General features: G+C 44.8%; 1 pseudogene; it reads right to left on the bottom strand.

Moving 5' to 3' along the window:
* Positions 1-5,653: 5,653 nt before the first annotated feature.
* LOC136492236 (protein FAR1-RELATED SEQUENCE 5-like) lies at positions 5,654-12,669 on the bottom strand (annotated as a pseudogene).
* Between the last annotated feature and the right edge of the window lie 2,505 nt (positions 12,670-15,174).

Below are 15,174 nucleotides of genomic sequence, written 5' to 3'. Positions count from 1 at the left end.
ATGAATGATTCCAAGAAAGGATTCATACCTATGTCACATGGTGTAACCTTAAGCAAGACTCAGTGTGCGTCGTCGCCTGATGAGCAAGAAAGGATGAGTCGGGTGCCATACGCTTCGGCTATTGGCTCAATCATGTATGCCATGTTGTGCATGCGCCCAGACATTTTGTATGCTCTAAGTGTTACGAGGAGGTACCAATCCAACCTGGGTGATGGTCACTGGGTTGCAGTAAAAAATATCCTGAAGTACTTTCGAAGAACTAAGGATATGTTCCTAGTCTATGGAGGTTCGGAGGAGCTCGTTGTAAAGGGTTACACCGATGCTAGCTTCCAAACTGACCAGGACGATAGCAAATCTCAATCGGGATATGTCTTCTGCCTCAATGGTGGGGCAGTGAGCTAGAAAAGTTCCAAGCAAGAGACAGTTGCAGATTCGACAATAGAAGCCAAGTATATTGTAGCTTTGGAAGCTGCAAAGGAAGTTGTATGGATCAGAAAATTTATTTCTGAGTTGGGCATGGTCCCTAGTTGCTCCAGTCCGATAGACCTCTATTGTGACAATAGTGGTGCTATCGCACAGGCAAAGGAGCCTAGGTCGCACCAGAAGTCCAAACACATACTACGGCGATATCACCTGATTCGAGAAATCATCAATCGAGGAGATGTGAAGATATGCAAGGTGCACACCGACCTAAACATTGTAGATTCGTTGACTAAGCCACTCCCACAAGCAAAGCATGAGATGCATACGAAGTCAATGGGCATGAGATGCTGGCATAACTGACTAGCACTAGTGGGAGGCTTATGATGATGTATTCCATAAAGGTAGTCATAAGATGATGACATCATGTCAACGTTTATAATCTGCATTTTTCAGTGATATGTTCCATGACTTTGTCATTATATGTGATTAGCGAATACGTGATTCGTTAGTGAAACTCCATGATACAACATTGACATTGTACTAAAAATGGTCCCTAGCTTCCATCCATCATGCGGGACTGTGACGTAGAGATAAGCTGGTACATGTGTTGGGTGGATGATCTTGTTTCACAGGTCATGGCAATATGGGATATTGCGCCAACAGTGTAGGCACGTGTTAGGAACACGGTGCCGGATAGACCCACAACGAGACACCGCGAATACACTGCTATCGATGAATCTCATAACGACACGCATATTATGTCCTTAGACCTAAGATCGGTACAGAGTCCTGGATTGTGGAGCATCACATTTTGGGGTTGCTAAACGCTATTTCATAACTGGGTAGTTATAAAAGCAGCTTTCGGATGTGGTTGAAGCAAGTCGCAGGGTGTACCGAGTCAAGAAGGAATCTGCCCCTCCCGTTTCAGGGAGAGACTCCTCTGGGCCCTCTCGATGTGATGAACTGAAAGCGCATGGCCATGCCTCGACTAAAGGTTAGTCGATCAGAAAAGTTCTTCACTGAGCGAGAAATGGCTAAGAATAAGGGTAGCACTTCATTCGCCTTACACTTCGCTAGGTGTCGTGTGGCAGAAGGATATATTATTGGCAAGTGTTATAGGTTATGCAAGATATGATCTTCGTGAACCTTCGGGAGTCAGTACGCCTTGCTAGAGGCCAATGCTAACTATTGATCAGAAATGGTTTCCAAGTCATGTCCGTAGGTTGCATGAACCTATGGGGTCACACACTTAAGGGATTGGAACACATGAATACTTGCATAATTAACTCTTGTGCAAGTGGGAGACTGCTGGTAATGCCCAAGAGGGGCCTGGCCCAATTAGTGTTGGCCTAATTAGCAAGTCTATAGATGCTAATCAGCTTTTAACCCTAAAAGATATTCCTGCTGCCATAGGGCTCCTGCCAGGGTAGCCGCTGGCCAAGGTTCCTGCCGCCGCCGCCGCACCTGCAGTCTTCCCCCCGATCAAAGGTTGATCATGAGGATCTTCGAGTACGTGTCGTGGAGTGCTAGCACACTCCGGTTCGTCGTCCCATCCCGTACGTGTGGACTACCGTAGAGGTGTCACTAGGTTGCGCACTTCGTCAGATCGTACGACTACTTCTTCGACGTTGATCGGATCGACTACTCGCGTTTCATCAAGACTTCCACTGCAACGCGTGACGAGCGAAGGTATAATCTATGATCATCTACTCGCCAGTGATCCTGTTTACGCGGTTAATTCTTTGTGTGCTAGCGAGTAGCATACCGTGTTTCCCAACACGTGCTCTAGAGCAACAATCTCGACTTCCAGTGAAGAAAGGTGTGATTATTTGGTCACCCCTAAAGATCGCAATCTCTATTGGTCCTCCATTGCTGTATCGTAGCAAGGAATCTTTTGTGTAAATGGTATCGCTCAAGCTACCATTGAATTTAAGTTTAAGCTTCTGAGTTGTGTCCAGGCCCTGTTCCAATTCAAACAAGAGATAGCTTATTGTGCTGTCTTTTGGAAGCTAAAGATAACAGTTATTGATTAATGTCTTTGTTGGATGCATCAATATTTATTTTAAAGGAATAAGTCGACGTTTGGTCCTTTTAACTATGGTCTCGGTTTGATTTTTGTCCCTCGACTCTTAAAACTGTTTATTTTTAGTGCCATTCAAATCGATGGTATTAGATGAATTGGAACACATAAATCTTACGTGCATGCAAATGGCAACAAATAAAAATAAAAATTGTTGGCCAATTTATCAAATATTGTCCATTTGAACGTCATGTCATCGAAAACAATCTCAATTTTAATCCAAGGACTCAAGGACCAAAAGTGAACGATTTTGAGAGTTGAGAGACCAAAATTAAATGGTTTTGTAGTTGAGGGACCGAAATCGGACCAAGACCATAGTTCAGAGACCAAATATAGACTTCTCCTATTTTAAAATGCCAGTAAAAAAGTGTATGGGGGCTAAAATGTAAAAGAACACTTAAGTTAAGCAAAAGCATTGCAACACAGCCTGTTCGTTTGATGGTATTTGACTTATAAGCCATGGCTTATCAGCCAACGAATAATATTTTTCTCTCACATCAAACCAGCTAACAGTACTTTCAGCCATGACTTATAAGCCAAACAAGCTCAAACGAACAGGACGTTGTAAAATATAGATGCCATGGGATAAATACAGTACATATGTATTCAGCCTAAAAAAATACAGTACATATGTGGGATAACTTACTGATCCTGCTTGGCAAATCATTGCAGTGTCTGCATGAAAAGAAAGCCACTATAGTTCAGCTTGCATTATTTGGCTCATACAAACACCTTGTAGACTGCTATACGCAGGATTGTCTAGCTAACCTGCATAGGCACCGTAACAGATCTCATATACTCCTATCAGATTTTTTTGCGGTCCTTCAAGAGATACTACTAATTATTGTTAGCAATCCTGCTGGACACGTTAGCCTAACCCTGCCGTAGGCAAGGGTTAGTTGCGCCGCCACCGTTATCCGGCCGTCAGCTCTAGGCACGCAGCCCGCTCCTATAATCCCAGGATTCTGTTTCCATAAGTCCCTGGTAGATGTTACATTCAGAGAAGGCTATTTATTTATGGCAATATATCAGGTGCAAACCAAGCAATCCGTGGAAACTTGGAAACTAACGATCAGGGACGTTGGATGCCAATCTAATGGATGGGGCGAGAGGTGGGGCGATTTTGTGCTTAAGCCCCCCCCCCCCCCCCCCCCCCCCCCCCTCCCAGATTTTTTTTCTCGAAAAACTCCCTGCCGATTCAGGGACCGCGGAGGCTGCCGCCCCTGGCGATTTTGCGCACCGCCAGATCATTTCCGCCGGCCTTGGCGATTCGCATCCTCCGTCGCCCCACGCCGCCCCTTGCCCTCCGCTGCCGGCCTGCTGAGGGCGCCGCCGCCCCTTGCCCTCATCCGCCCTGCTGAGGGCGGCGCAGCCCCTGGCCCTCCGCCGCCTGGTGAGGGCTCCTCGGCCCCTGGCCCTCCGCTGGCCTGCTGAGGGCGGCGCAGCCCCTTGCCTTCCTCAGTGCAAAACGACATTATGCAGTTAAACAGAGCCATGAAGGAAGGCGCACTAGATTGTAAGTCCTATTGGTACCTGAATTTGGTTATGCAGAAGTTTCTCTTTGCTTATGAGTTTTTGCACTATAATTATGTTCTGGCACACCACTGAAAGCATGCATTTGTCATGTTTAGCTCGAAGCATACAGCAAAAGCTTGTTGTCCTAGACACTTTGCTGCAGAAAAATGTAAGCATAAATCATGCTTCTGTCCTTCATCCTAGACACTTTGACAGACAACGAAGTTTCACTAATTTATTTATGCTATTGCAGCTTAAGGGACAAGGTGATCTCAAAGCGCTTGTTGAGAGCAACACCAAAAGCATCTCTGATCAGCTGACTGTTCTGAACTCCCACTCCAACAAACTGGATGAGATGTCCTCAACCCTTTCAATCTTGCCGAAACAAATAGAAACAGATTTAAAGCAACAGCAGAGTAAGATCATCAGAATTTTTAGAAAAGACATCGAGGTAGCCCTTGGGTTCTTATGCTATGATTCACCTCTAATTTCGATATGAATCCATTAATTCCATTTGTCTTTTGGGTTCTTCTGGTGGTTGGCATGTGCGCACAAATAATTATCTTACCAACTTGCTAGTTTCTGAGTTTCCCTATCATCTCAATAGATGTCAGTTCGGTTTCACATAAACATACAAGATAGCTCAAATTTGGAGATGGCTCAAATTATATGGTCAATCTCGCATTCTATTTTGCATTCTGAAACCATGGCACTCGTATCCCGTTTTGCATTCTGAAACCATGTCACTTGGGTTGCTGAAAAAGACAATGTAGAGCCACTGTTTGGACACTGGCTGATCATTGCCTCTTTGTGCAGGAGATTGTCAACAGTATGTATTCATTACTATAGTAAGAAAGTCAAAGTTCCATCTGTATCTCCTCTCTTAGTTTCTATGTTTTTCATCTTGACTAAAGGACCAGAGATGCACAACCAATGGAAGGCCCCTGATGAACCAACTACCATTCAACCCAAGCAACCTGTGGAAACTCCCTGCCGATTGAGGGACCGTGGAGGCTGCCGCCCCTGGCGATTTTGCGCGCCGCCAGATCGTTTTCGCCGGCCCTGGCGATTTGCATCCTCCGTCGCTGTGTGCTGTCATGAGATGCATTGAAGCATGTGTGCTGTAAATCGTGCTTTGCATGGTGTTCTGTAAACCTCGCAGGTGGTAGCAATTTAGGCAAGTTGTGATTGTATAGGACACATCAAAGAGTATAGAAATTGTATAGATGACAAATTGTATTCTAATTTGTGATTGTATATGACACATCACAAGCTTGTTGTACTGGTTACTGGGAGCTCAAAATTTTATTTTGAGTCCTGATACTATTTTATTTTGTTTAAGATGTGTTCCTGAGTGAGCCAACATTGCTCTAGTTCAGAAACTTAAGATGCATGAACCTCTCATATTGCAGTTGTTGATCTGTTCTGTTCGGTATGTAATCAGAGACTTAAGATAGGGCTACAAGGAAGAGCCATACTACATGCATGCAATCAGTTTCAAAGGTTTATTGGCAGCCGAATGATGTCACTAGTACATTGTAGAATCACAAGCTTGTACATAGGAAAATGTAACATTTAAAATTGGCACCTGAATGATGTCACTAGTAAACAAAGTGATTACACGAACTTGAAATATCAGCCAACAACATTGTTTGGGCAAGTGCGTGCATCATGATCCCCTAATTGCTTACATTTTCCACACTTCCCTTTACTTTTACCCTTGCTTGCAGTCTTCATCTCCTTGCTCTTCTTAATTCGTTTGCATCTCCCTTTCGACTTGATATCATTTGGTGGATGTATATCGACTTGATTTGAAATTTTACTACCAAGGAAAGATTCATACTCATCCTGTTTATTAACTCTCGTAGCAGGCGTGATCTTTTGAAGAGGTTCTACTAGGTTGGATAAACTAGAAAATAAAAAGTCCATCCCTTGTTCAGAGTTCTTGGCCATCTGGATGAGATCTTCAAACTGGTTCCGTGAATCTAAAATCTTTTTCCGCATTGCCACCTCCATAGGATCTTCAGGCTTTTCATCTAGCAGGTTACCTTCTTCATCAAAGAATAGTTCCCTGTAAAATTGAATATCTGATCAAGACTATTGTACAAAACAGCCATAGAAAAAAAATCATACAATACAAACCTTTTACATCTTTTCTCCCATCTCTTCATAATATAAATCGATGGTACCTCATTTTGCTTCTCGGCTCTAAGCACTTGTATTATATGACGGCACGGGATGCCATAGGACTCATATAATTTACAGGAGCACCTACCAAACATGTCTGACTTGTTCAACTGAACCACTCGCTCTTTTCTAGATAGACTGTTGATGGTGACAATTTTTATATCTTCACACTCTGTAATGCCCTGAATAATACAATGGTCTCTTGCAGCTACGATTTGTTCCTAAAATTTACTGAAAACTTCATGTGTATATATCACACTACATTGCTTCTCCATGGACCATGGTGTCATCAATTTAGGAGTCCTGTGAAGACTTGCATTGTCGGCCTTTAACTCCTCTTGGCGTTGGCACTCCAAAGCTATGTCAACCCTTAGCCAAAACTCAACAAAGGTCAATTTTCGATGAATGAAACGATTAAAAAAAGAATTTGCACTCTCCGATCGTGACGTAGTCCTAAGGATTCCTGCTAGAGGTGTGTCCATAAAGTATGCTGGAATCCATGATTGACGCATGGCAAACTTTGTGGAAAACCAATCATTTCCCATGAGTGCAAAATCTATTATGATAGAATTCCACTGTGACTCAAAATCATCTGAAGTCTCGGAGCCCCAAACACACGTGTGTAGTCTATCCCAGAACTGTTCATCCTCTCTTATAGAGGGCCCGACCTTCTCAGGTACCTTTTCCATAATATGCCACATGCAAAGTCTATGAGTTGTATCTGGTAGAATATGAGCAATAGCAGCCTTCATGCTCGCATCTTCATCTGTTATGATTAGATGAGGTGCTACTCCACGCATAGCCTTTAGAAAGGTGTTAAACAACCATTCATATGACTCGATCTTTTCATTTGCCAAGAATGTTGCCCCTAGGAAAACACTTTGCAAGTGATGATTGACTCTAGTAAATGGCACAAAAATCATGTTATAGTGGTTAGTGGTGTATGTTGAATCTACATAAACCACATCACCAAAAACACTTGAAAGGTCCTTGTTTGGTTTTGGTAATTGAGTGACAACCTAGGTGGACTAATTGTGTTTATGTGAGATATACAGGTGATTAGTCCACAGGTACATGTGTGTGAGCAACATATGCCATGAAGGTGAAAATGGCTTAGAGATATTGCAAAGCTCACACATGTGATGATGAAGGAGCTTATTGCACATGAGACATGACATTGAGTCATGTGATCAAGGTGGAGAAGATCAAGACAAGACTTGGCTTGATGGACCGGTTGCAAGCGTGAAGGGCAAGTCGAAGGCTTTGGAGTGATGGACCGCGTGGCAGTGAAGCTTGAGCAAGACTTGGCGCCGATGGACGATGGCAACGGTGAAGAGCAAGTAGAGTCAAGATCGATGAACCAATATGATCATGTGATGATATGAAGTGGATCATATCATTGTTGATCGTGTTGGTGCATGTGTTGCATCGACATTGAAGGAGATGGAATGGAATGCGCAAGGCAAAGGTATAACCTAGGGCATTCATTTCACCGGTCATAGGTGTGTAGAGAAGTTTATGACCAGGTTTAGGATAGATGGCCGTACTATCAAGAGGGGCAAACTTGTTTGCATACCGGTCATCTAGTGCCACTCGAGTGATCTAACTTTGCATTGTCGCTAGGATCGAGTGGCGTGGCAAGTTGAGTGGCTAACATCCTTTGGGAAATGATTGTGAAAATACTAACACACATACACATGGTGATGTACACTTGGTGGTGTTGGCACATTTACAAAGGAGGTGGTGTTTGTAGGGGTGAGATGGGTTTTGGGGGCGGGATTCGGCGCTTTCGGGAAAATGGAATGCCTATTTTCTATTGCGCCGGATGCAAATTCTTGGTGGTTAGCTCATTGGAGCAAGGGTGAAGAAGTTAGAAGTGAAAACGAGTTGGTCGCGAAGACGCTGGCGTCGGTCAACTGACCAGACGCTGGGTCTGAAAGCACCGGACACTGGCTGGCTGTGTCTGGTCAGGCTGACGTACGGTGACGCAGTAGCTGGAGTGTGACCGGACGCTGGCTGCGTCCGATCGCATTCGACCGGACGCGTCCGGTCATGCTCGGGAGCTTACTGGAAATGACCAGACGCTGAGGGTCCAGCGTCCGGTCAGTTGAAGCTGCTGCGTCTGGTCAAGTCAAGTGACCATTGGAACCAGGACACGTGGTCGTCTACGAGCGACCGGACGCTGAGGTCCAGCGTCCGGTCAACACGACCGGAGCGTCCGGTCGGCCCGACCGTTGCCCAGTGAAAGGGTAACGGCTAGTTTAGCCCTTGGGGCTATAAATAGAAGTAGCCTTCGGCCATGGCTGGTGCTGAGCACCTCAAGGGACTTAGTGTCCATGCTTGTGAGTGCTTGGGAGCCCTCCATCCACACATATACTTGATAGTGATCATTCGATTGTATGAGTGAGCGATTCTAGTGCGATTGCATCGTGAGGTTGCATCGAGTGGCACTAGGTGATCGAGTTGTAAGCCGGTGGTGCTTGTTACTCTTGGAGGTTGCCACCTCCTAGACGGCTTGGTGGTGGTCTCCGTCGAAGCCCGCAAGAAGCTTGTGCGGCGCTCCGGAGAAGTGCTTGTGAGGGGTATTGTGCTCGCCCCGCGGGAGCCGCGAAGAGCAACTCTAGTAAAGCGTGTCATTGAGCTACCCTCACTCAAGGGGTAGGTTCTTGCAGCGCCCGACGTGCGGGCTTAGCGGGTGATGCTAATTAGCCGTCGAACCACCAAGTGAGCGGTCGACACAACGGGGACTAGCGTGTTGGCAAACACGTGAGCCTCGGGAGAAAAATCATCGTGTCAACCTTGTTCTTCCCGTTGGTTTGCATCCCCATTACACAAGCTTGCAATTACTTTTATACATATTAAGCTTGTGTAGTTGCTCTTGTAATTAGATAGCTTGCGTAGCTTGCTAATTACCTTCTTGCTTGTGTAGCATTGAAGTAGCTCCCTTGTGTGGCTAATTTGGTTTTAGTAACCTTGTTAGTCACATTGCTTAGTTTGTGTAGCTAAGTATTTGTGCTCTCTAATTAGGCATTGGTTGCCTTGTTATTGAGCATTGCTAGTGAGCTTAGTTAGCTTTGTGCTTTTGCTTACTAGCATGTGTAGGAGCTCCCTTGTCGCTTAAAGTACTAGTGGCATAGGTTTGTGTAACCTTGCTCCTAGAATTGTTTAGGAGAGCTCTAACTAGCCCGGCACCTTTGTTGCATAATTGTTATCTTTGCAAGGTGCTAGTGAACATATATAGTGGGGTGTAGTCTTGGCTAGACCGTTAGTTTAAATTCCGCATTTGTATCGGTTAGCCGACGCGATTAAGTTTTAGAAAAGACTATTCACCCCCCCCCCCCCTCTAGTCGCCATCTCGACCCTTCAACACTATAGTTTTTCCTGCATAAGGCATCTACCCAAAACACACATAAAAGTCGTCCTTGTTCGTCCACCATAAAGTCATAAAAGAAGGCAGGATTTACTTCCTCCTTTCGCTCAAGTTGTGCCACAAACATTTGTGCATCTGCATCCTTGATTTTGCTCCTGAGGTCACGGTAATAGTTTTGCAAATCCCTCAGCGTGCACCTAATATTCTGAAACCGACCCTCACTGACATGGAGAAGTCTATATGCCTGTGAGGTGCCAATGCTAGCCTTGTGACAACTGAACAAGGTACTCTTTGTCCTCTCACTAACATTACGGTTGGATCTTAGCAAATGCCTCTTATCTGGTGACACAAAACCATGGTTGTGCTCCTCAACCATTGAAGATATCCAATACTTCTTGTCAGTGCCAAGCTTGACAACAATATGTGCCTCCCAACCACATCTGGTTTCCATCACATTATGCGTCTTTCTCTTTTTTCCGGATTCGTCAATAACATTTTTTTCATTCTCCTTTCTATACCCTTCCCTTGAACAATAATATCGCTTGAATAATATTTCATCATTTTGCTTCTTGTGCTGACCAACACGAACAGAGAAACCTGCTTCATGTGCATATGATTTGTAAAATTTCTCCACATCTATAAGTGTATCAAACATCATTCCAACCACAGGCTTGAACTGATCCATGGCGGCGGCCTCAAAACTTCTTCTTGTAAGTCCCGCGACGGCGGGATCAACAGCGACGGCTTCAGAGAGGGCGTGGTTCCCTGTCCATGGCTGCTGTATCTCTTGCTGTTGTTGGTTGTCGCTGTCGTTCCGCATCGTCGCGCCGTCCGTGTACATTCTCTGGCAATCAGATTGACATAAATTGCAATCAAACAAAAAGAAAACCGGACCATGAAAACGAAAACGAAAACAAAGATCACTAAAAAGAACTTACAAACGCAAATGGCAGTACGCACGCAAATGGCAGTACGCACGCCGATGGTCGCGCTGGACCTCGCAGATGGCAGTACGCACGCAAAAACGAACTGGCCGAGCACACCAGGCCGGGCGCACGTCCAAGCCTAGGCACTGCTGCTGGCCGATCCACAGCAGGCTGAACTGGTCGGATCGCCCAAACACTGCTGCACGCGAGAAACAGATCGCCCAGGCACTGCTGCACGTCGAAGCCCAAGCACTGCTGCACGCTAGTAACGGATCAGGTCGGGCGCACTGCCAGCGCCTGCACGTGAGGAATGAATCAGTTCGCATCCACTGGCGGCGAAAAGTTTCACACGGGCGGCGCTGCACGCGAGGAACGGATCAACGGCGCCTGCACGCGAGGAAAGTTCTGGCGGCGCATCTCTCTTCCACGGCGGGATCGCTACACGCGAGGAGCCGACTGGTGCCCGTGCATGCGGATCTCTAGGGGGTTTTCCAAAAAAAGGCCGGCAGGTGGGAGGGTTTAGACGCAAAATTGTCCAATCTCTCACCCCATCCATTGGATAAGCATCGAGTGGATCTTATTAGAAGTTTTTCAAGTTTCCACAGAGTACCTTGTGTTCATCTATTAACACGACACTATTCATGCGTGCATTGCTACTCTATCAATTATAACTTGAGAAATACACACACACAAAAGAGTATGTTGTACCTTCTACAGAGCAAGTTGTAATTTTACTCTTGATACCTTTTTAACAACCATACAAAAAAATCTATGCTTCTATGCATACACGGCACAATTGTAGCAGCTACCTACACAATATTATGTGTCGAGCGGGCGGGGGGGGGGGGGGGGGGGGGGGGAGGTTGGCCCATCTCCAAATGAGACCTTCAGAGACACCAGTGGATTGTAGAGGTCTAAGTCAAGATATAATGTGAGGAGAGGCAGAGGAAGACCGAAATTGACATAGTGGAGGCAATAAAAAGATATTTAAAAGAATTGGATATATGAGATCTGTGTCTAAATAGGAGTGCTTGGAAAGCGGTTATCAACGTGCCTGAACCATGACTGGGGGCTCTTGTTAAGTTTCAACTCCAGCCTACCAATTTGCTTGGGACTGACAGGCTTGGTTGTTGTTGTTGCTGTTGTTGAGCGTGGGGGCAAAGTTGACGGGAAATTAATTACCTGCCTGAGAACCTTAACCCTTTCCTGCAATTCATCAGCTTCTTCATCCATTTCTTTAGCTTCTTCCCGGCGCCTTCGAACCAATGTCTCAAGATATTTGATTGTATCATCCATATAACTGTCCACGTCAATGTGGACAGAAAACAAAAATATGAAGAGAATTAAATGCAAGACAGGCTTCTTTTTTCCATAAGCCCGATTTTCTCAGGTCTAGCCTAGCTAGACAGAAAGGAAGAAAGACACACATGAGATACAGTTGTAGTGGAAAGAAAATTGTACCGATGAATGCTACGAAGATCATGTTCCGACAATTAGTGTAATACACGTCGGTCTATGTTGCAAGCGTAGAGAATAATTAATTGTAATCATGGATAGAACAAAGCGTTAATTTTTCCTCGTCGCAGAAGGAAAAAGGAAGGTACAAATTTTTGTCAGTTGCATGCATGCAGTTTTTGGAACTCAGATAATCAATTGAAACCCCCGGGGGTGGAGACATATTCCACAAATTTAATTCCCAGTTACATGACTCTCGCCATTGAAACCCCCGGGGGTGGAGGCATCTTGACATGGTCGTCCTGAGACCTGCACGTATACATGGGAATTCGTTAGTGATAACATAGCTATACCATGCATGATCAAGTAGATTCGTGTTTTCTTTCATTCCACTCATGACAGTTGCCCTTTTCTAAAAACTGCCGGTTGCCCTGCCAGCCGCTTCCCCATCCAACAACGGCCAACACACCGTGTATTCACCAGCAGAGAGGGGGGAATACTTCCCTCCCACATGAACGAATCTTTCTTGTTCTTTAAAAAAAACAATCTTTCTTTATGGAAATTATTGTGCTTAATTGCAGCCTGGAGCATATGGATTACATGAAATGGTTTGATTTTCAGAGGAGTCCAACCATCTTTTTTGGGTTGGAAAGTCAGCATCAAGTTGGAGTTAACCTTTATCCCATAGAGTGAAAGACAAATACAAACCTCATAGAGATAATTGGCTCAACAGTCTAAAATAGAACGCTTCTTTTTGCACACTCATCTCATGTAACATACTTCTGTACTTTCACAAAATTTTATAAAAAATCGCAGTAGGAGCCCTCTCCTACTGTTTACCCTAAAAAAAAACTTCCCTTGCACCCCAGCCTTTGTGCCTCCGGCCTCCGCTCCTCTCCGGCCGGTCAGAGATCAGACATTCACTCCCACACGGCCACACCCATATGCACTTCTTCCGATAAACTATATATGAGCTGAAAAAATAGAAGCAAGATAAACTGAGAGTGTTCGATTTGGGAACTAAGAGATTGACACTCACCCTTCAGCTGCGGTCACCGCGCTGTAGGTGGCTCACACTAATGGAAGTTCTCTTGTTGGCCATAGCATCACTAGAAGAACATAACAACAAACTTGGGTTCTAAACAGTTTTTCAGTGAGTAAGCTGCAGCCTAAGAACAAATGCATTTCACTAATAGGTTTGCCAAGAAAGAACAAACAAGGCAAACCAAACCACTTCGCTAAAAAAAGGAAAACATACGCACACACAAGTTCAAACTTAAAGGAATTATTTAAGACTGTGTCATTAACAACACCGAAATATTCATTGTGATTAGTTTTATTTGCTAATTTAAAGGCGGGAACTGTAATCAAGCTGCTCATATGCTAGCTGTTCTGGGTCATTCGTGTGTTCAAGGGGAGGAACGAATTATAAGTTCTCTCCCCGAGAGCGTCAATGTAATCGTTGCTAACAATCTGTTAGCGTCTAAGTAATGGAAATTTTCCGGGTTCAAAAAAAAATGTCCCAAAAGCATGGAAAGGCACCTCTGGGCTCGATTGCGTCGCCAACTTCTTTGGATTCCAGGTTTTAGACCGAGGACCGAGGTCCATGACTTTCTTTTCTCCTGGCTTCCCACCAGCTTCTTTCGCGAACACAGAAGGCATAAGGCAGCGACCACTTGTTCCCCTTAGAGCCTTTTCAATGGTGTATCTTAGAGCTAGTTGAATTACTTTTTAAATCACTCAATAGTGTAAAAAAGAGATTAGCATGTACTTAAGAGATAGTCTTGCACATTTCATGATGTGTAACACCCCTGGTGTTATGAGCTTGCTTAGCACTGAGATTTAGGCCCGAGAGGGATTAGCCAAACAAGTTTTCGAGTTTTAAAAATTTATAACGCACGTGAAATGATAACGAATACTATGTGACTCACTTTTGCAGACTCAAATAAATATCCAAGTTAACTTACTTGGTGCGTAAAAGTGCTAATGAAAATCCTAATGAGAAAAATGGGATAAGTCATTTTAATTGTTTGGCACGAAAAACAATTTATATAAACAAAAATAAAATATAACTTGTGTGTAATACTTAAGTAAAGATGACGAGCAAGTGGTGTAGTTGAAGATGCAACTTTAAATTGTGAAAATAAATGTTGTTAACTAGTGTTGTTGGGAGCTCAAAAATCAAATTTGACGTTAAGATAAGCTCTTTTCGTTAAGTCGGTAAACACTTGAACTTCTGCTTAAAATATCATTTTTGACGAATTATATTGAGTAAAATAGTTAAATAGTGCTTAAGTATTTCGTTCCTATGGTCTAGTATGAAGTATGGGCTATCACATGTAGTATTTTTGGTTGAAGTTACTAAGGTATGGACCTCTTAAAAATTGTTGCAACGAGTGTTCATGGATGTTATGTCCAAATTGAACCCTTGTCTTTTCTAAGTCGGAAAAGAGTGTTGGAAAATGCTATTTTGGCGTTTAAGTTTTAACTAAAATGCTTAAATACTAGCTTCATGATTTCGTAGTGTTAGTTGCCTCTAAGTGAGTACTTTAGCATGGTGAAGTACACGGATGAGTTGGAGTTGTCGTGGCGTCGCAGAAATTGCCCTAACTTTGTTAGAACGCGCTGTCGATTTTGTTTCGGGCTTTGGTCGTGAACTGGCGTTCAACGCGACGAGCTCCTGTTGGCACCCCTCTGTCTCCCTAGATGCTCACTCTCCGACCATGCTCGTTGCTCAGACGAGAAGCCCTTAGTGGCTACTAGAATCTTGAACTCTTGTTTTAATCTTAACTGGGCTCTAAGCGGTTGGTTTTGACGCTTTAAAATTCGTGCTTCGCACATGTCTGGCCGTTCGGCCGGGAGTGCATGGTCACTGCGTTTGGTGCGCGCCGTGGCTGCCTCTGGCCGCGCGCGTGCATGGGCAGGATGTTGGTGGCCGCCCTTGGCCTGGCTGTGGCGTGGCTATGGCTTGGCCACCTTCGGCTGCGATGCCTGCTGCTGGCCGATGGTCTCAGCACTCGCCCCTCGATCGCCGCTGCCACCCTGCCGCGTGGCTGCCCCACCCGCTGCCCTCCTTGTCTTGAGCCATGCCGCTGCTTAGTTTGCTTCAGAGTCAGGGATAGACAGCTACTCAGTTTGTTTCACCTACAGAGCAGGTGTCCTAGTGGTTTGCCTCGCTAGTGCTAGCCCAGGGTCCGCAGTTCACACCGCTACATACG

The sequence above is a fragment of the Miscanthus floridulus genome, chromosome 11 (assembly GCF_019320115.1).
Source record: "Miscanthus floridulus cultivar M001 chromosome 11, ASM1932011v1, whole genome shotgun sequence".
NCBI lineage: Eukaryota > Viridiplantae > Streptophyta > Magnoliopsida > Poales > Poaceae > Miscanthus > Miscanthus floridulus.
The sequence above is the reverse complement of the archived record's forward strand: the minus strand, read 5'-3'. Positions and strand labels throughout refer to the sequence as shown.